Raw genomic sequence first — 16,385 nt, forward strand, 5'->3', positions numbered from 1 at the left:
ACTTTGGAAATGATTCTTCATGGTCTCCTGTTTGCTGCAAATACATTTTACTTTGTGAGACAACTTCCACTGGTGTAGAGTCTTATTTAACTCATCAGGAAGTGAGCCCACTTGGTTCGGTAACATCTCCTCAAATCTTTTGCTTGTTTTTTTATTGAGTTGCCAATAAATATTTTTTTTATTTTCTTCTTATTGAGAGTTCTTATATATTCTTGATATAAGTCCCTCATTAGATATATGATTTACAAATATCTTCTCCCAGTATGTGGCTTGCCTTTTCACTTTCTTAACAATCTTTCAAAGAGCTGAAGTTCTTAATTTTGATGATGTCCAACTTCACAATTTTTTTCTTTTATATATCATGATTTTGGTGTTTTATTTAAGGAATCTTTCCTAACCAAAGGTCACAAACAATTTCTCTTTAGTTTTCTTCTAGAAATTTTATAATTTTAGGTTTTGCGTTAAGTCTGTGATCCACTTTGAGATCATTTTTTAAATAGTGCAAAGTGTGGATCAAAATCCCATCTCTTTGTATATTTGGATCCAGTTGTTCCAGCACTATCTTTGAAAAGACTATCCTTTCTCCACTGAATTGGCTTTGTACCTTTGTTATGTCTCAATTGATCATATACGTGTGAGTCTGTTTCTGGATTCTCTATTCTTTTCCGTTCATCTACTTATCTATCTTGGCACCAATACTGTATATATTGATTACTGTGGCTTCATAATAAGTCTTGAAATAAGGTAGTATAAGTTTTCTAACTTTGTTGTTTTTTTGCAAATTTGCTTTGCCTATTCTAGGTTTTTTGCATCCATATATAAGTTAGAATCAGTTTATCAATTTCTAAATAATAGTCTGCTATAATTTTGATTGAGATTGCAGTGAATCTGTAGATCAGTTTCGGTAAGAATTGGCATCTTATCAATATTTAGTCTTCTGATCCATGTACCGTGTCTATTTTTCCATTTCTTTGTTTTTTTTCTCTCTCTTGCAATATTTTGTAGTTTTCAATGTGTGGGTCTTGTACATTTTTGTGGTTATGTATCCAAAAGAATTTAAAGCAGGGTCTTGAAGAGATATTTGTACACCCATGTTCATAGCAGCATTATTCATAGTGGCCAAAAGATGGAAGCAACCCAAGTGTTCATCTGTGGATGAATAGATAAGCAAAATGTGGTATATACATACAATAGAATAATATTCAGTCTTAAAAAGGGAGGAAATTCTGACACACTCTACAACGTGGATGAACTTTAAGGACGTTATGATAAGTGAAATAAGCCAGTCACAAGACAAATACTGTATGATTCCACTTATATGAGACAGAGTAGTCAAATTCATAGAGACAGAAAGTACAATGGCAGTTGCTAGTGGCTAGTGGTGGGCGGGGGTGGAATGGGAAGTTGTTTAATTAGTGTAGAGTTTCAGTTTTGCAAGATGAAAAATTCTGGAGATTGGTTGCACAGTGTGCATATACTTAATACTACTGAACAGTACACTTAAAAATGTCAAGATGGTAAATTTTATGATATATATATTTTACCACAATTAAAAATTATTACAAATTTTAAAAATAATAATGAAATGGTTAGGTAAATTATGAGTCTTCCATAAATTAGCATATTTTGCAACCACAAAATTTTGTTTGAAATATGATAAATACTATAAATCTCTGTAAGAGGAATGTGGGTATGTTGTTTTCTCATCAAGAAAGTATCAGTTTAAACTACTTACTGTGAAAGATGGTTATAACAGGCTCCATGAAGGAGCTAAGATTCCAGATGGTTGTTGAGATCTGAGTACAAGGTCACCAGTCAGTCAAAGAAATAGCATATTTTGGCATAAAGATCAACAAGGATAAGGACCCTAAAGTAGTAGAAGAGCATGGCATGACAACGGGAGGGTGAAGAATTAATTACGTGCTGTGCCTGAGGAACAGTTATGAAAGATGAAATAGGAAATATTGCTGGAAAGCTGGCCTGCCACAAAATGCCTACTTGCCTCAGTTACCATGCTGAGGTGGAAATCTTGGGAAACTCCTCCCTGAAATTGAATAGTGACAGGCTCCCAAATCCCATCCCTTGGCATCATCCGACACGAATCAAACATTCTGAAACTCTACCAACTGTCCCTTATTGGGGAATCACCAGGCTTTATGGTACCTCAAGCACCTTAAAAGTTACACCCAGCGACTGAAGTCATTCATATATCAGTTTATTCATTCAATCATATTTCATTCAACAAATATTTATTGTGTGCCTACAGTATGCCAAGAACAGTTCAGGGTTAGGCTATAACGAAGTGAGTAAAGCAAAACACTTGTCTTCATGGTTGTCAGCTGTTGTGTTTTGATTGACCTCATTGTGATCTCGCCACATGTGGTCTTATTCATCTGTCTATCCTAAGCTTTTTAAATGGCTACTGGCCTCAAGGGGGAAAAATGGAGGTTGCAAGGTCCACATGCTCTAGAATTCACACAGCATCACTTCAACCCTATTCTATTAGTCAAAGGAAGTCATAAGGCCATCCCAGATTCAGGGGGCTGGAGAACAGACTGTACCTCATGATGGAGGGAATGGCATGTGTGTGCAGCAGATGGAAGAATTATTGGCTGCCATTTTTGCAGACGGTCAGCCATACTTACAAACTATTAGATTGATAAATGTTCAAAAGCTGGACAACATATTCTGCTGGCAAGATTATGAGAAAAAAAGCACTCATACATTGCTAGTGGCAATGAAAAATGGTACAACCACTATGGAGGGAATCTTTAATATCTAACAAATCTACAAATGCATTTATCCTTTGACCAAGGTAATCATGCTTCTAGTAATTAACCATAAGATTTATCAAGAGAATTATGCAACTAAAGAAAAGAGAGAAAAAGAATAGAAAAAAGAAAATTGAAGAGACCCTCAGGTACTGGTGGAACAATGTAGAAAGTCTAACATACGTATAGTTGGGGGTCCCAAAATGAAATCAGAGAGAATGGGACAGAAAAAAATTTGAATGTAATAATTACTGAAATTTTCCAAATTGGGTAAAAATCATAAATTTACAGATTCAAAAAGCTCAGTGAACCTCAAAGAGGATAAAAACAAATAAAGCTATGCCTGGGTGCATTACAATCAAACTGAAAATTAAGATAAAGTGAAAAATCTTAAATGCAGCCAAAGGAGGCAGAGGCATGAAATATAAATGTCCAAGGTAATCAAGACTCACACCTCTTCTACTAACTGTTAAGCATGTTAAGGGTTTATACATGTGTCTATATCCTTAGGCAATAGTTAAACATCATTATCCATGACTCTGAAATTTGAAACTTATGAAAACCTCAGCTATGAATATAACTTTAGTGTAGTCCTTTTTCATGAAGAACAAAACTTTACAAATCATTGGTACATATTAAGTATAAATATTAATATTCCTGTTAAAAGTGAGTTTAACATCCATTAAAATGAGGCTGTAGTAAGACTAGATTAGGTGGAAAAGGCTTTTATATCAAAGCATCTTGAGAGAAGCAAGACAGAAGAGGGTCAAGAGGAAGAGAGGGAGATGGCAAATAGTTTTAGGGACTCAGTCCGTTTGGGAAGAGGGGGAGGCTGGTGGAGACAGCTCCATCCCCGGAGCCCTCGGTGTAAGTGCTTCCCTCAAGGGTTCCACAAAAGAGGATAAACATCCCTACCCCTGACCCTTCATAGGCTGAATTTTATTACAGATCTTGTGTCTGTCTGTCCCTGACGACTCAACCTAAGGCTGGTAAGAATTAGACATCTGAGGGTGGGGATATTCCAAGTTCAAGGTAAGAACTGGACTGTGATTATGTCCCAGACAAGCCAGAGGTGACAAGACTCTTGGAGGCTATTGATATATGTGGACACAGGATAGTGAAGACCAGAGGCACCAATGTGATTGGTTATAGCAGAAGTAGAAAGTGAGGTCTGGGAAGGGAGGTTGAAAGTATATGGGGTGGACGGAGGTTACAGAAGGGTAATAGATAAAGGGAAGGGATCCAATAAATGGCAAGTACCCTAATCATTAGACTAAAGATAAGAAAATAGAAAACAAATTTACTTAGACTACAGACCCCTCTTGGAAAAACACGAATGAAGCCCAAGGAACGGAAGGGAACTGTGGTCGCCTGCCCCAAGCAGCCATTAGATGGGGTTTTGGGGAGGCAGCCAGGGCATCTCAGTAGATCTGAGAAGTAGGAGCCAATTTTCCTCTCCAGAAAGGAAAATCAGGGACATCAAGAGGGTGACTGGAGTGGAAGAAAGAATATCAATGAGCGTAAGATACATATTAGCCACTGAGCTAAGATGAGCCACTGAGATAGATGTTTTAAGATGCCCCTTCGTTTAGTATCCTCAGAAACCCCATGAAGAGGGTATTTTATAGTCTGGTCCATTTCTTCGTTCTGATGAAAATGGGATTGGGCATGGCTGTCTTCTCAGAAGGTGCCCTCTGAGCCCATTACACCTGGAATGTTCTACTAAACTCATCTGCTTACATATCCACCATTCTCTCAAACCAAAAGCCCAGTTAGGACTCAGGCGCATGGCATAATGCCTGAAAAATGGTCGCTGCTCGACATATGCTTGCGAATGATTAAGCTAATAAATAAACAAAAGTATACTAGGAAGTAAATGATGAAATCACACGTTAATTTCTATCACCAGAAGAATCTTCCAAGGATCAAGTACTGCAACACCTCCCACTCCAGCAGTAATGCCTTTCATATTCCAATTCCAGTCATTTCTAGCTTAGCTCCCTAAGTGTGAGCACGAGGAGTGCCTCCCCTCAGCCACACAAGCCCTGTCTATGTTACCTCCAGAAGGTCTCTTGACCCTCTTCACAGGTGAGCAAACTGTGTATAGTGAAGGTAGAGATTTCAAACTCATTTCTATCAATTGTTTTTTGTGAAATTTGTCAAGTGATTTGTATTCTCTGAGTCTCACTTTCCTTAGGTGTGAAGTGGAGATAATACCCACTTCCTAGAGTGGATGTCTACTCCCTGTGTGAAGAATATATAAAATGTTACATACAATGTGCATTTTACAAGCCGTAGCATAAAACAACGCTTAATAAATATTAGTTTAATTCAGTGACTTTATTACATTCAGATCCATTCTATTTCTGGAATATGACTGGCCTTTTAGCATCCAGCCTCTTCAGTCAATTACTGCTCCAATAAACCTCCAGGGGAATCATTCTAAAGTAGAGTAATTATTCAAACTACTGACTTCAAGATATCTGCTGGCTGCCTGCTGTGTAAAGCAGAGAGTCTAAGTGTGAAGCTGTGATCAAGGCCCTTCATAATCAGTAAAATCTGCTTGTACAACCCCTATGCACTCCCTATGCACCTGTCATCCTACTCTGGAAATGTTTCATGAATACATTGTGCATTGATCTGTATATTCATCTTTCCTTATACTATTTCCCTTCTCTTTTCATTCTTCACTTATGATAAACTAGTCAATTTCAGGGTCAAGTTCAAGTGTCATCTTGTTACAGCCCTCTCAGACATGCATAATGATTTCCTCTGTGTATTCACAATCCTCTGTTTGAAAGTAAAATACATACAATAATATCTTCTACTTTGATTAGTGGGAGACAAGTGTAATTGACTGTCACTCATTGGGGCACAGACCATATCCTGTCATCTTTGCATATTTTCTATTATTTGCATGTTCAAAAAGATGGAGAGTATGAGATTTGCCAAAAGCTCCTGGTGTCCTCACAAAGCATATTAGTATAATTCCTCTTAAGAATATATTTAAAAGAATACGTATTTTCCTCTCTCTGTGAATAGGACGTTAGGTCCAACATCATCTGCTTCCGATATGATTCCCTTAAACCACACTGGTGTTAGCCACACGGTCTTTTACTTGCTGGGCATCCCTGGCCTTGAGGACCAGCACAGATGGATTTCCATCCCCTTCTTCATTTCCTATGTCATCGCCCTGTTTGGGAACGGCCTGCTCATTTTCATTATCCTCATAAAGCGCAGCTTCCATGAACCCATGTACCTCTTCCTCTGCATGCTGGCTGGAGCAGACGTTATCCTCTCCACGTGCACGGTACCTTGGCCATCTTCTGGTTGTGGGCTGGGGAGATCTCCCTGAATCTCTGCATCACTCAGTTCTTCATCATCCACTGCACTTTCATCTCTGAGTCTGGGATCTTACTGGTGATGGCATTTGACTGCTACATTGCCATATGCTACCCACTGAGATACACCACTATTCTTACACATGCATTGATTGGGAAAATTGGTGTGACTATCTGTCTGAGAAGTTATTGTACACTTTTGCCCATAATATTTCCTTTGAAAAGATTGACTTTCTGCAAAAATAATATTATTCCACATACCTTTTGTGAACACATTGGCTTGGCCAAATATGCTTGTAATGACATTCGAGTGAACATCTGGTATGGGTTTTCCATCCTAATGTTAACAGTAGTTTTAGATGTTGTGATAATTTTTGTTTCCTATGTGCTGATTCTCCGTGCTGTCTTCCACATGACTTCCCAAGATGCTCACCACAAAGCTCTTAACACATGTGGCTCCCATGTCTGCGTCATCATCCTCTTTTATGGGCCTAGAATCTTCACAATCCTTACTCAGCTGTTTGGACACCACATTCCACCTCATATCCATATCTTATTGTCTAATGTCTGCATGCTTGCTCCACCTATGCTGAATCCCATAATTTATGGGATCAAGACCAAGCAAATCCAAGAGCAGGTGATTTGCATGTTGTTTACAAAGCAGAAATCACTTTGGTTTAAGAACTGAGTTTTCAGCATCTCTAGCTATCTGTGAAGTGGTCTATGGAAGTGGTGGGTAGGAAGAGGCAGCAGGAACACTAGGAGATAGCTCAGTGAATTCTGTCTCTGGAGCAAGTTCACCAGGGAGGTTGCAGAACTTATTCTTCTGTTGTCAAAACAACCTGAGAGAGCAGTGCTATGTCTGACCGAAGAAGCTACCTCCTACAAAGAGCCTGAGACAGGATGAATTGATTTTCAGAACTCATATATCTTTAATGACACTAGCATGATCTTTAGAAATAGATGAAGTGAGAACTTCTCTGGCCTGGGAATTTGTTCAGCTCTTCCTCACTGAGTTTTCCACTCTCTGAGACATCTTGTTATATCTCTAGACAATCACATACAAACCTCTATTCCTTAATGTCCTTCATTCTAGCTAAATGACATTCGCAGAATCAGTGGTTCCTAGGTTTTGCAGTTATTCTTAGTATATTTTAATCTATATCCTATCAACATGCATGTGTATAATAAGGGAATGTGAATGAATTGTGTGTTTTGTATTCTGCAGAACAATCCTTGAGGAGACTGAGGGTATTGATAGTGATCATTGTTGTAATGTCAAAATATTAATGTGGTTTCTGATGAGGTTGTGAATGCTGGGAGAATGCTGAGGAACAGGAATTCCTCCATTCTCAAGGTCAGGCCATATTCTTCAATGATCTCCTCCTCAGCTGAGTATTCAAGGTCTTTAATGACCTGATTCCTTGCCTTCTTTACAGGAATATTTCCCATACCACTTTCAAAGTAACCCAAATTTCAGGCACACCAGGCCATTAACCCACCCTCTTAAGGTCTTCATGTCTCTGCTTTGTCTTGAAATAACCACCATTGACTTGTCGGAAAACTCTTATTCCTCCTTTAATATTCAGTTCTCATCTTGTCTCCTCTGTGACAATTTCACTAACCACAACTCTTTCCCAATGTATTATTTAGTTGATAATACCTCTATGAGAAAAATAGCATATTGTCCATATTTCTTTTTTAATGCATATTTGATTAAAAATCTAGATTCTTTGTACAATTTATTAGAAATTATGAAAAAAGACAAACATGAAATGGAACTCCTAAACCCATACACTCACAGCTTTCCAGCAATTTTATTGTTAGAATTTTGTTTTCCTGGCATGGGCCTGGTGGTGTGGTGGTTGAGTTCTTGCCCTCTGCTTCGGCAGCCCGGGGTTTGTGCTTTGCAGGTTTGGATCCCAGGTGTGGAGCTGCACACCGCTTATCGAGCCATGCTATGGCAGGTGTCCCACATGTAAAGTAGAGGAAGTTGGGCACGGATGTTAGCCCAGGGCCAATCTTCTTCAGCAAATAGGAGGATTAGCAAAGGATGTTAGCTCAAGGCTAATCTTCCTCACCAAAAAAAAAAAAAAAAAAATTGTTTTCTATAGCTATATATTTATATCTATGTACTTATATATCTATGTTTACATCTGTATCTAAATCTGTGTCTGTATTTTATCTCCATCTGTATATATAGCTTTATCTATTCCTATAGCTATCTGGAAAATATTATCATATAATATATGTAGAGATTATTTATCATACTATATATGGTCTGAAACCTACTTTTCTTTTCTAGTAGTACATTGTTGACAATGTTTGTTTCTAATATATATGAATTTATATATTCAATTACTATGTCTATATAGCATTTCATTGCAGGGTTTTACTATAACTTATTTAACCAAGCATTCTTTTTTTAAGTCCTTTTTGCATGGCATTATGACCAGATATTTACAAATTTAAGGCTCAATTCTACTTGTTGCTTAAGTACACAGCCCAGATATGTTCTAAATAAATTATTTTTAAGTATTGTCTTTTAATATAAGATGCAAATGCTCAATGTAATACAAATGGAAAACAACAGAAACATAAAGAAAATCCCTAGTCAGGGAAAACCACTGATAACATTTTGGTATACAGCCTTACATTTCTTGTTCTGTGTATATATATTTTCATTCATTTTCAATATTATTGGGCATTTGGAGTTTTCCTTTTCTAACTACATAAACAAAGCTTCTCTGAATATCTTACACATAGAACTTACACTGATCTTTCAATTTTTATTTTAATAATAGAGTTCTAAAATGCTATTGCAGATTTTATAGATTTTTTGATGAATCCTGTAAAATTACACTTGGAAAGGATGCAAAATATCTCTCTCAGCACTAAGAATGGGATTGAGTATTTTCATTTAAAAAAACTTTTGCCATTCATAAGGACAAAAATGATATTGCTATGCAAATTTTACTTACATTTTTATTGCTAATGAGGTTAAACATTTATTAGATAGTCATGGTTCATCTTATGAAGTAGTGGTAACTACCATTTGTTGAGTACTTGTCACGTTACAGCTTCCATGCTAAGCATTTTATGTACATTACCTCACATCATCTTCACTTGAGCTCCATAAAATAAGTATTACAGATGAGGAAATGGAAACTCTACCAAGGAAAATGGCAGAGGCAGGAAAAAATCCATTTCCTTTTTGTTTGTCAAGTTTCTGCTCTTGGCTACTAAAGTTCCTAGATGATTCTGGCTATTCCTGTGTTTGCCCATTTAACTCTTGAAAACATTATCTTGTCCTTATCTCTTTTCATTATTTTTTAAAATTTATCAATAATAATACGTTTTCACTCTCATATTTAAGTACTTGTCAGTTTGTCCTTTGTTCTTAGTATTTTTATAAAATGATTTAAGTATTAATAGCTATAAGTATGTCTTTTCTTTTGTGTCTTTTTCCATTGATTAACCATAGAAAATTCTCCTTAGGCTAGCATTTGAGTATTATTCACATCCATTTCTCTATTTTCATCTTATCATCTCTAAATTAGGATTATTTGATCAACATAATAGAGTTCTTATGAAGATTAAATGAATTAATATATGTAAGGTGCTTAGAATGACATCAGGCATATAGTGTTATATATATTTGCTATACTAATAATAATTATTATTTATTTTTGTCTTATGATATTTTTATTTCACATTCAACAATTTTTTGAAAAACTTTTTATTTCGAAATAATTATAGATTCACAGGAAGTTGCAAAAGAATAATGTACTGGAAGGCCATTTACCTTTCATCCAGTTTTGCCCTCTGGTAACATCTTGCATAACTGTAGTACAATATCAAAATTGTAAAGTTGACATTGGTACAAACCACAGACCTTGTCAGATTTCATTAGTTTTACATGTACTACTTGTGTGTGTGCTTGCATCTGTGTGTGTATAGTTCTAGGTAATTATATGACATTATAGATTCATGGAACCACCACCATAATTAAGATAAAGAATTGTTCCAGCATCACTTATGACTTCATTTTGTAGCTTCACTCACATCCCTCTCCTTCCATACCTAGCCCCTGGTAACCACTAATTGGTCTTCCATCTCTACAAATTTGATATATCATGAATGTTATATAAATGAAATCATACAACACATAACCTTTAGAAACTGGGTTGATTTCACTCAGCATAATTTCCTTGGATCCATCCAAACTGTTGTGTGTCTCAGTAGTTGCTTCTTTTTATTGTTGTAGAATTCCATGATGTAGATATACTGCAAAGTTTGTAAACATTCCTATGTTAAATAACATTTGAGTTATTTCCAGTTTCTGGCTATTATGAATAAAACTGCTATGAACATTCATGCACACATGTTTGTGTAAATGTAAGTTTTCATTTCTCTGAAAAAAATGCTCAAGTTTGCAATTCTGGGTTGTACAATTTGTGCATGTTTAATTTTATAAGAATCCATCAGACTGTTTTCCTGAGTGACTCTACCACTGTACATTCCCACCAGCAAAGCAAGAGTGATCTAGCTGCTTTGTGTCCTCACCGCATTTGGTATCATAACTATTTTTTATTTCAGTCATTATGATAGATGTATGTCATTGTGGTTTTAACTTGCATTTCTCTAAATGCTAATGCTGTTGTACATTTTCCACGTGCTTGTTTGTCATCTGAATATTCCCTTCTGTGACATGTCAGTTCATGTATTTTTCCTGTTTCCTAATTGGATTTTTTTATTTATTTTTAGAGTTAAGTTTTGAGAGTTCTTTATGTATTCTAAATGCAAGGTTTTTGACAGATGTCTGGTTTGAAAATTAATTTTCCCAGCCTGTAGCTTGTCTTTTAATTCTCTTAATAGGGCTTTTCTCACAGCAAATGTTTTTTATTTTGAAAATGTTTTAAAGTTTTTAAGTTGATAAGAAGTCCAGTTTATCAATTTCTCCTTTTATGAGTTGTACTTTTGGTGTCATCTGAAAACTCTTCATCTAGCCCTGGTTCTTGAGGATTTTCTTCTTTGTTTCTTCTAATTGTTTTATGAGTAATCATTTTATATTTAAGTCCATGATGAATTTTGAGTTATTTTTCATATAAGGTGTGAAGTTTAGGTCGAGATTCTTTTTTTTTTTTTTTTGCCTATGGATGTTCAGTTGCTCTAGCACCATTTGTTGACAAAAACTGTCCTTCCTCCATCAAATTCCTTTTGTGCCTTTGTCCAAAATCAGTTGGGTATATTTGTGTAGGTCTATTTTTGGGTTTTCTATTCTGTTTCATTTATCTGTGTATCTTTTCCTCTGTCAATAACACATTATCTTGATTACTGTAGCTAAACAGTAAGCTTTAACATCAAGTAAGTGTTTCTTCACTCATCATTCTTTTTTCTCAAAATTGTTTTATAAATTTTAGATTCCTTGCTTTTCCTTATAAATTTTAAAATAAATATCTCTATGTCTACAAACATCATGCTGGGATTTTGATAGGAATTTCATTAAATATGTAGATCAATTTTGGAAAGATTGGTATCTGATAGCTTTACAATGTTGAGTCTTCCAATTCATGAACGTGGTATACCTCTCCATTTATTTAGGTCTCTTTTGATTTATTTCATCAGTATTTCCTGATTTTCAGCACAAAGATCCTACGCATATTTTGCTAGCTTTATTCCTAAGTACTTTTTACTTTTGGCATAATTAAAAATGATACTTCTTCGTTTCAATCTGCACACGTTTGTTGTTAGTATGTAGAATTGACATTGATTTTTGTGTATTAGTCTTGTATCCTGCAACTTTACTGAACTCACCTATTCTAGGAGTTTGTTATGTTTTCTTGTTTGTTTGTTTGTTTTGTAGATTCCCTGGTATTTTCTATGTAGGCAATTGTGTCATCTCTAAATAGGAACAATTTTAATTCTTCCTTTCCAGTCTGTATGCCCTTTACTTCATTCTCTTGCTTTCTTATACTGGCTAGAACTTCTAGTATTACATTAAATAAAAGGGGTGAGAACAGACATCCCTACATTGATCTTGATCTTAAGGAAAAAGTATTCAGTTTTTCTCCATTAATTGTGATGATGCCTATAGATATTTTTAGATACTCTTTTTGCAAGTTAATGAAATTCCCCTCTATTCCTAATTTGCTAAACATTTTTATCATGAATGAATGTTAGATTTTGGCAAATAATTCTTCTGCATCAGTTGATATAATATACTTTTTCTTTCTTAGTTCTTTGATATGGTGGATTACTTTGACTGGCTTTTGAATATGGTACCAGCCTTGCATACCTGGAATAAAACCCATTTGGTCAAGGTATATAATTCTTTTCATACATATCTGAATTCAATGTGTTAAAATTTTGTTGAAGATTTTTATATCTAAGTTCATGAGAGAGATTAATCTGTAGTTTTCTTTTTTGTACTGTCTGCCTGATGTTGGTATCAAGATAAAACTGGCCTCATAAAATGAGTTGGGAAGTGTTCCCTCCTCTTCTATTTTCTAGAAGACATTGTATAAAATTGGTGTTAATCCTTCTTCAACTATTTGGTAAAAATCTTCGGTGAAACTATCTGGGCCTAGAGATTTCCTTTCTGGGAGCTTTTAAAGTTCAATTTCTTTAATATCTTTAATATCAACTTTAATAATCTACAGGATTATTTAGAATATCTATTTCTTCTTGGTTGAGCTATGTGGTTTGTAGTTTTAAAGGAATTTATTCCTGTTGTTTAAGCTGTTGCACTTCTGAACATAAAGTTGTTCATAGTGTTCTCTTATTATGCTTGTAATGGCTGCAGGATTTGTAGTGATATCTACTGTTTGACTCCTGATATTAGTAATTTGTGTCTTCTCTCTTTTTATCTTTGTCAGTCTTTCAAAGAACCAGCATTTTATTTCATTGATTTTTTTCTATTGTTTCCCTGTTTTTAATTTCATTGATTTCTTTTGTTATCTTTATTATTTCCTTCCTTCTGCTTCTTTGAGTTTGTTTTGTTCTTCTTTTGCTAGGTTTTTTTGGGTAGGAACTCAGATTATTGATCTGAAATTTTTTTTCTGATGTAAAGAATTTAGTGCTTTTCCCCTCTTTTATTTACATTCGTCCTATGTTTTTATGTTTGATGTAAATTTCTTATAGACAACATATATTTTTGTTTTTTTAATCCACTCTGCCATTCTCTATCTTTTAATTGATATAGTTCTATCATTTTCATTTAAAGTAATTAATGCTATGGTAAAGCTTATGTCTGCCAGTTTATTATTTGTCTTCTATTTGTTCCCTGGGTTCTCATTTCTCCATTTCTCTTTTCTGTCTTCCTACGGTTTTTTTTTTTTTAACATTTTTTAAAATTCAATTTTAAGTTGCTTATAGTGGTTTTTGAATATATCATTTTGTTTTATATATATATATTTATACATAAATACATTATATATATTTATTTAATAAATATGTGGTTTTCGAGTATATCAGTTTGTGATAAATAAATATACACAAATTATATATAAATATATAAATCATGTTGATTAATTTATCCATTTGCTTGTTTATTCACAGATTTTTATTGCACACCAATATGCCAAGCATGGTGCTAGGTGTGGAGATTTACTAAGAAACTCGGAGTTTACAGACTTAAAGAGGAGACAGACTTTAAAAATAAAGAAATAAGCGTTTGAATTACACTTGTGATAAGAGTTATGTAGAATCTGGGTAGGCTTTTTTCCTTTTGTTTTTACATTCTGTTATAACGGAGGACCCTGTTAGGTGCTATGGTCAAAGATACCTACCTGAAGGAGAAGCCTTGAAGGAGAAACATGAAGGATGAGCTGAACTTGATTAAGTGAAGCAAGAGGAGCAGAGCATTTTGGAAACAGAAAATCATGTTCGACATAAGAAGGAACTTGGCCCCGGTGAGGTACTAGGAGAGGGACAGCAGGAGTGAACACAGTGTGTGGCTTAACGTAAGACTAGAGGTCTATCCATGATCCCTTCACTCAGGGCCAGTAGACGTTGTTAATAAGTAAGTTTTTTTTTTTTTTTTTGTGAGGAAGATTAGCCCTGCGCTAACATCCATGCCAATCCTCCTCTTTTTGCCGAGGAAGACCGGCTCTGAGCTAACATCTATTGCCAATCCTCCTCCTGTTTTTCCCCCAAAGCCCCAGTAAGTAATTGTATGTCATAGTTGCACATCTTGCTAGTTGCTATATATGGGACACGGCCTCAGCATGGCCGGACAAGCGGTGCGTCGGTGTGCGCCCGGGATCTGAACCTGGGCCACCAGTAGCAGAGCGCATGCACCTAACCACTAAGCCACAGGGCCGGCCCAACAAGTAAATTTTAATCCTAAAAGCAATGGACACCTACTGAAATATTTACTTTCAAAGATGGCATGATCATATTTCCATTGTAAAAGATCATTTTGGTTATTCTGTGAAGAATGTATGTTGAGTAGAGGGTGTTAATTAGGAGAATGATTAGGAGGCCATAGGGCAGAGAAGAGGTGATATTGGTGTGGAAAATGGTGTTGGAATCAATGAGAAAAAGTAGATGGATTTTTAAATATATTTAATGAAGAGAATCTATCTTTTGATGACATTTGAAGGATGGATGGCTTAGTGTATATGGGGTGGTGTGAGGGGCAGGGAGTGGAGGGAGACTAGTCGACAGGTGTATCAGAGACCAACTTCCTTTCACTGTAAAGTGTCTTCCCTCTCCAGCCCACACATAGAGCCCATATTCATTTCTGTACTCTTGTCTCCTCTTGAATCTCTGAACTGACCCCAAGTCCAAGGCTTCCAGTAGGGTCCTTCCTGGCTATGCAGTTTGTGTGAGAGGTATGTATGATATGGATGTGAGAACAGGCATGTGTCAGCATGAAACATAGCTCATAACTACTGATCTATTTATCCAAATCTATAACTAGTTGTCTATTGATTTTATTCTGACTTCCATTCTCTGTGATTTGAAATGAATCATTTTTAGAATGCAGATTACTTTAAGCATTGTTACCTTGGTTTATTTAAAAAAATAGAATAACTTGATTAAAGAATCATAGATAATTTTTAAATTTCATCTAGTTGTAAAATAATTCATCATTGTAAAAAATCTTTATTCTAAAACAAAAATTGCATTCTCCTCATATTTCTTGCTGTCTTTTTAAGCTAACTGGACATAATATTAAAAATTGATTTGATATCCCTTTTCTAGGTATAGGTGTTTTGTTTTGCTTTTTTTAAATTTATCCTGAAACTAATTCCTATCTTCGGTGTTTTCTGAGCTCTTTAGATCTCTGGTTTGGTGTCTGTTATTATTTTTTTGGAAAATTCTTGGCCATTATGACTTCAAATATTTCTTCTGCTACTGCTCCATTCTCTCTTTTTTCTCCTAGTATTCCAATTATACATACATTGGTTATTTTGAAATTATACCACAATTCTTAAGTACTCTTTCTTTTTTTTATTATTCTTTTTTCTCTTTGCTTTTCAGTTTGTTATGTGGAATGCTCTGGGCATATTTTAAAACAGTTCTTTTACCCTCCTTCTGCTAGAGAAAAGAGAGGATTTTTTTTCTTGGCTCCTCACTATGGGGACCTGATTTGATTTTCCAAGTACATTCCATGGAAGCATGTCAGTCCCCTAAGGCTATTTCTTTTAGGAATTTCTCACTTTCAAACTAGTCCATGCTCAGCCTCCAGCAATTCACCAAAATTACCATTTTAATGCACCTACCATTTGATGGCTCCTGCAACATCTCCAGGTAAGTAGATTTAGGCTGTTATTCTCTGTTTTCACCTATCTACCTCTAGATTTCAGGCTTTTGGTTTTCCCTGTGACCTCAGTTCTCTGTTGGGTCCAAGAAAAGTCATTGATGTTGAGTTCATTTAGCTTTTTTCTTGTTGTAAGGATGGAAGTAATGACTTTCAAGTTCTTTGCATGTTGGAACTAAAACTGCAAGTCTCTGATATTCTTTTCTAATTCTGCAGTAATTTCACTGGAAACTCTTTTTTCTCTTTGCCCAGCTAAGTCTCCATTTTTCAGGTTGCTTGTCCACATTATAGTGATAGAGGAAGACTCAGGAGTACTAGGATGGGCTCCCTCAGCAATGATGTAGGTCAGTGTTTCTTTTCTCCTAGTCAGCCTCATTCTTCCCAGTCAGGAATGAAGTAAGGCCTGTTCTGCACCTCCAGTGAGAGAGAAGGTCAAATGGTGCTGCAATACGTGGTGATATCCCTGGGTCTTGTCGGCATTTTCATTGCCAACTATCTCTTACC

The 16,385-nt window shown here is 35.6% G+C and overlaps 1 pseudogene; it reads left to right on the forward strand.

Annotated features, from left to right (window-relative positions):
- Positions 1 to 5,844: 5,844 nt before the first annotated feature.
- Positions 5,845 to 6,800, forward strand: LOC131409081 (olfactory receptor 52B4-like; annotated as a pseudogene).
- Positions 6,801 to 16,385: the final 9,585 nt, after the last annotated feature.

Source organism: Diceros bicornis, chromosome 7 (genome assembly GCF_020826845.1).
Source record: "Diceros bicornis minor isolate mBicDic1 chromosome 7, mDicBic1.mat.cur, whole genome shotgun sequence".
NCBI lineage: Eukaryota > Metazoa > Chordata > Mammalia > Perissodactyla > Rhinocerotidae > Diceros > Diceros bicornis.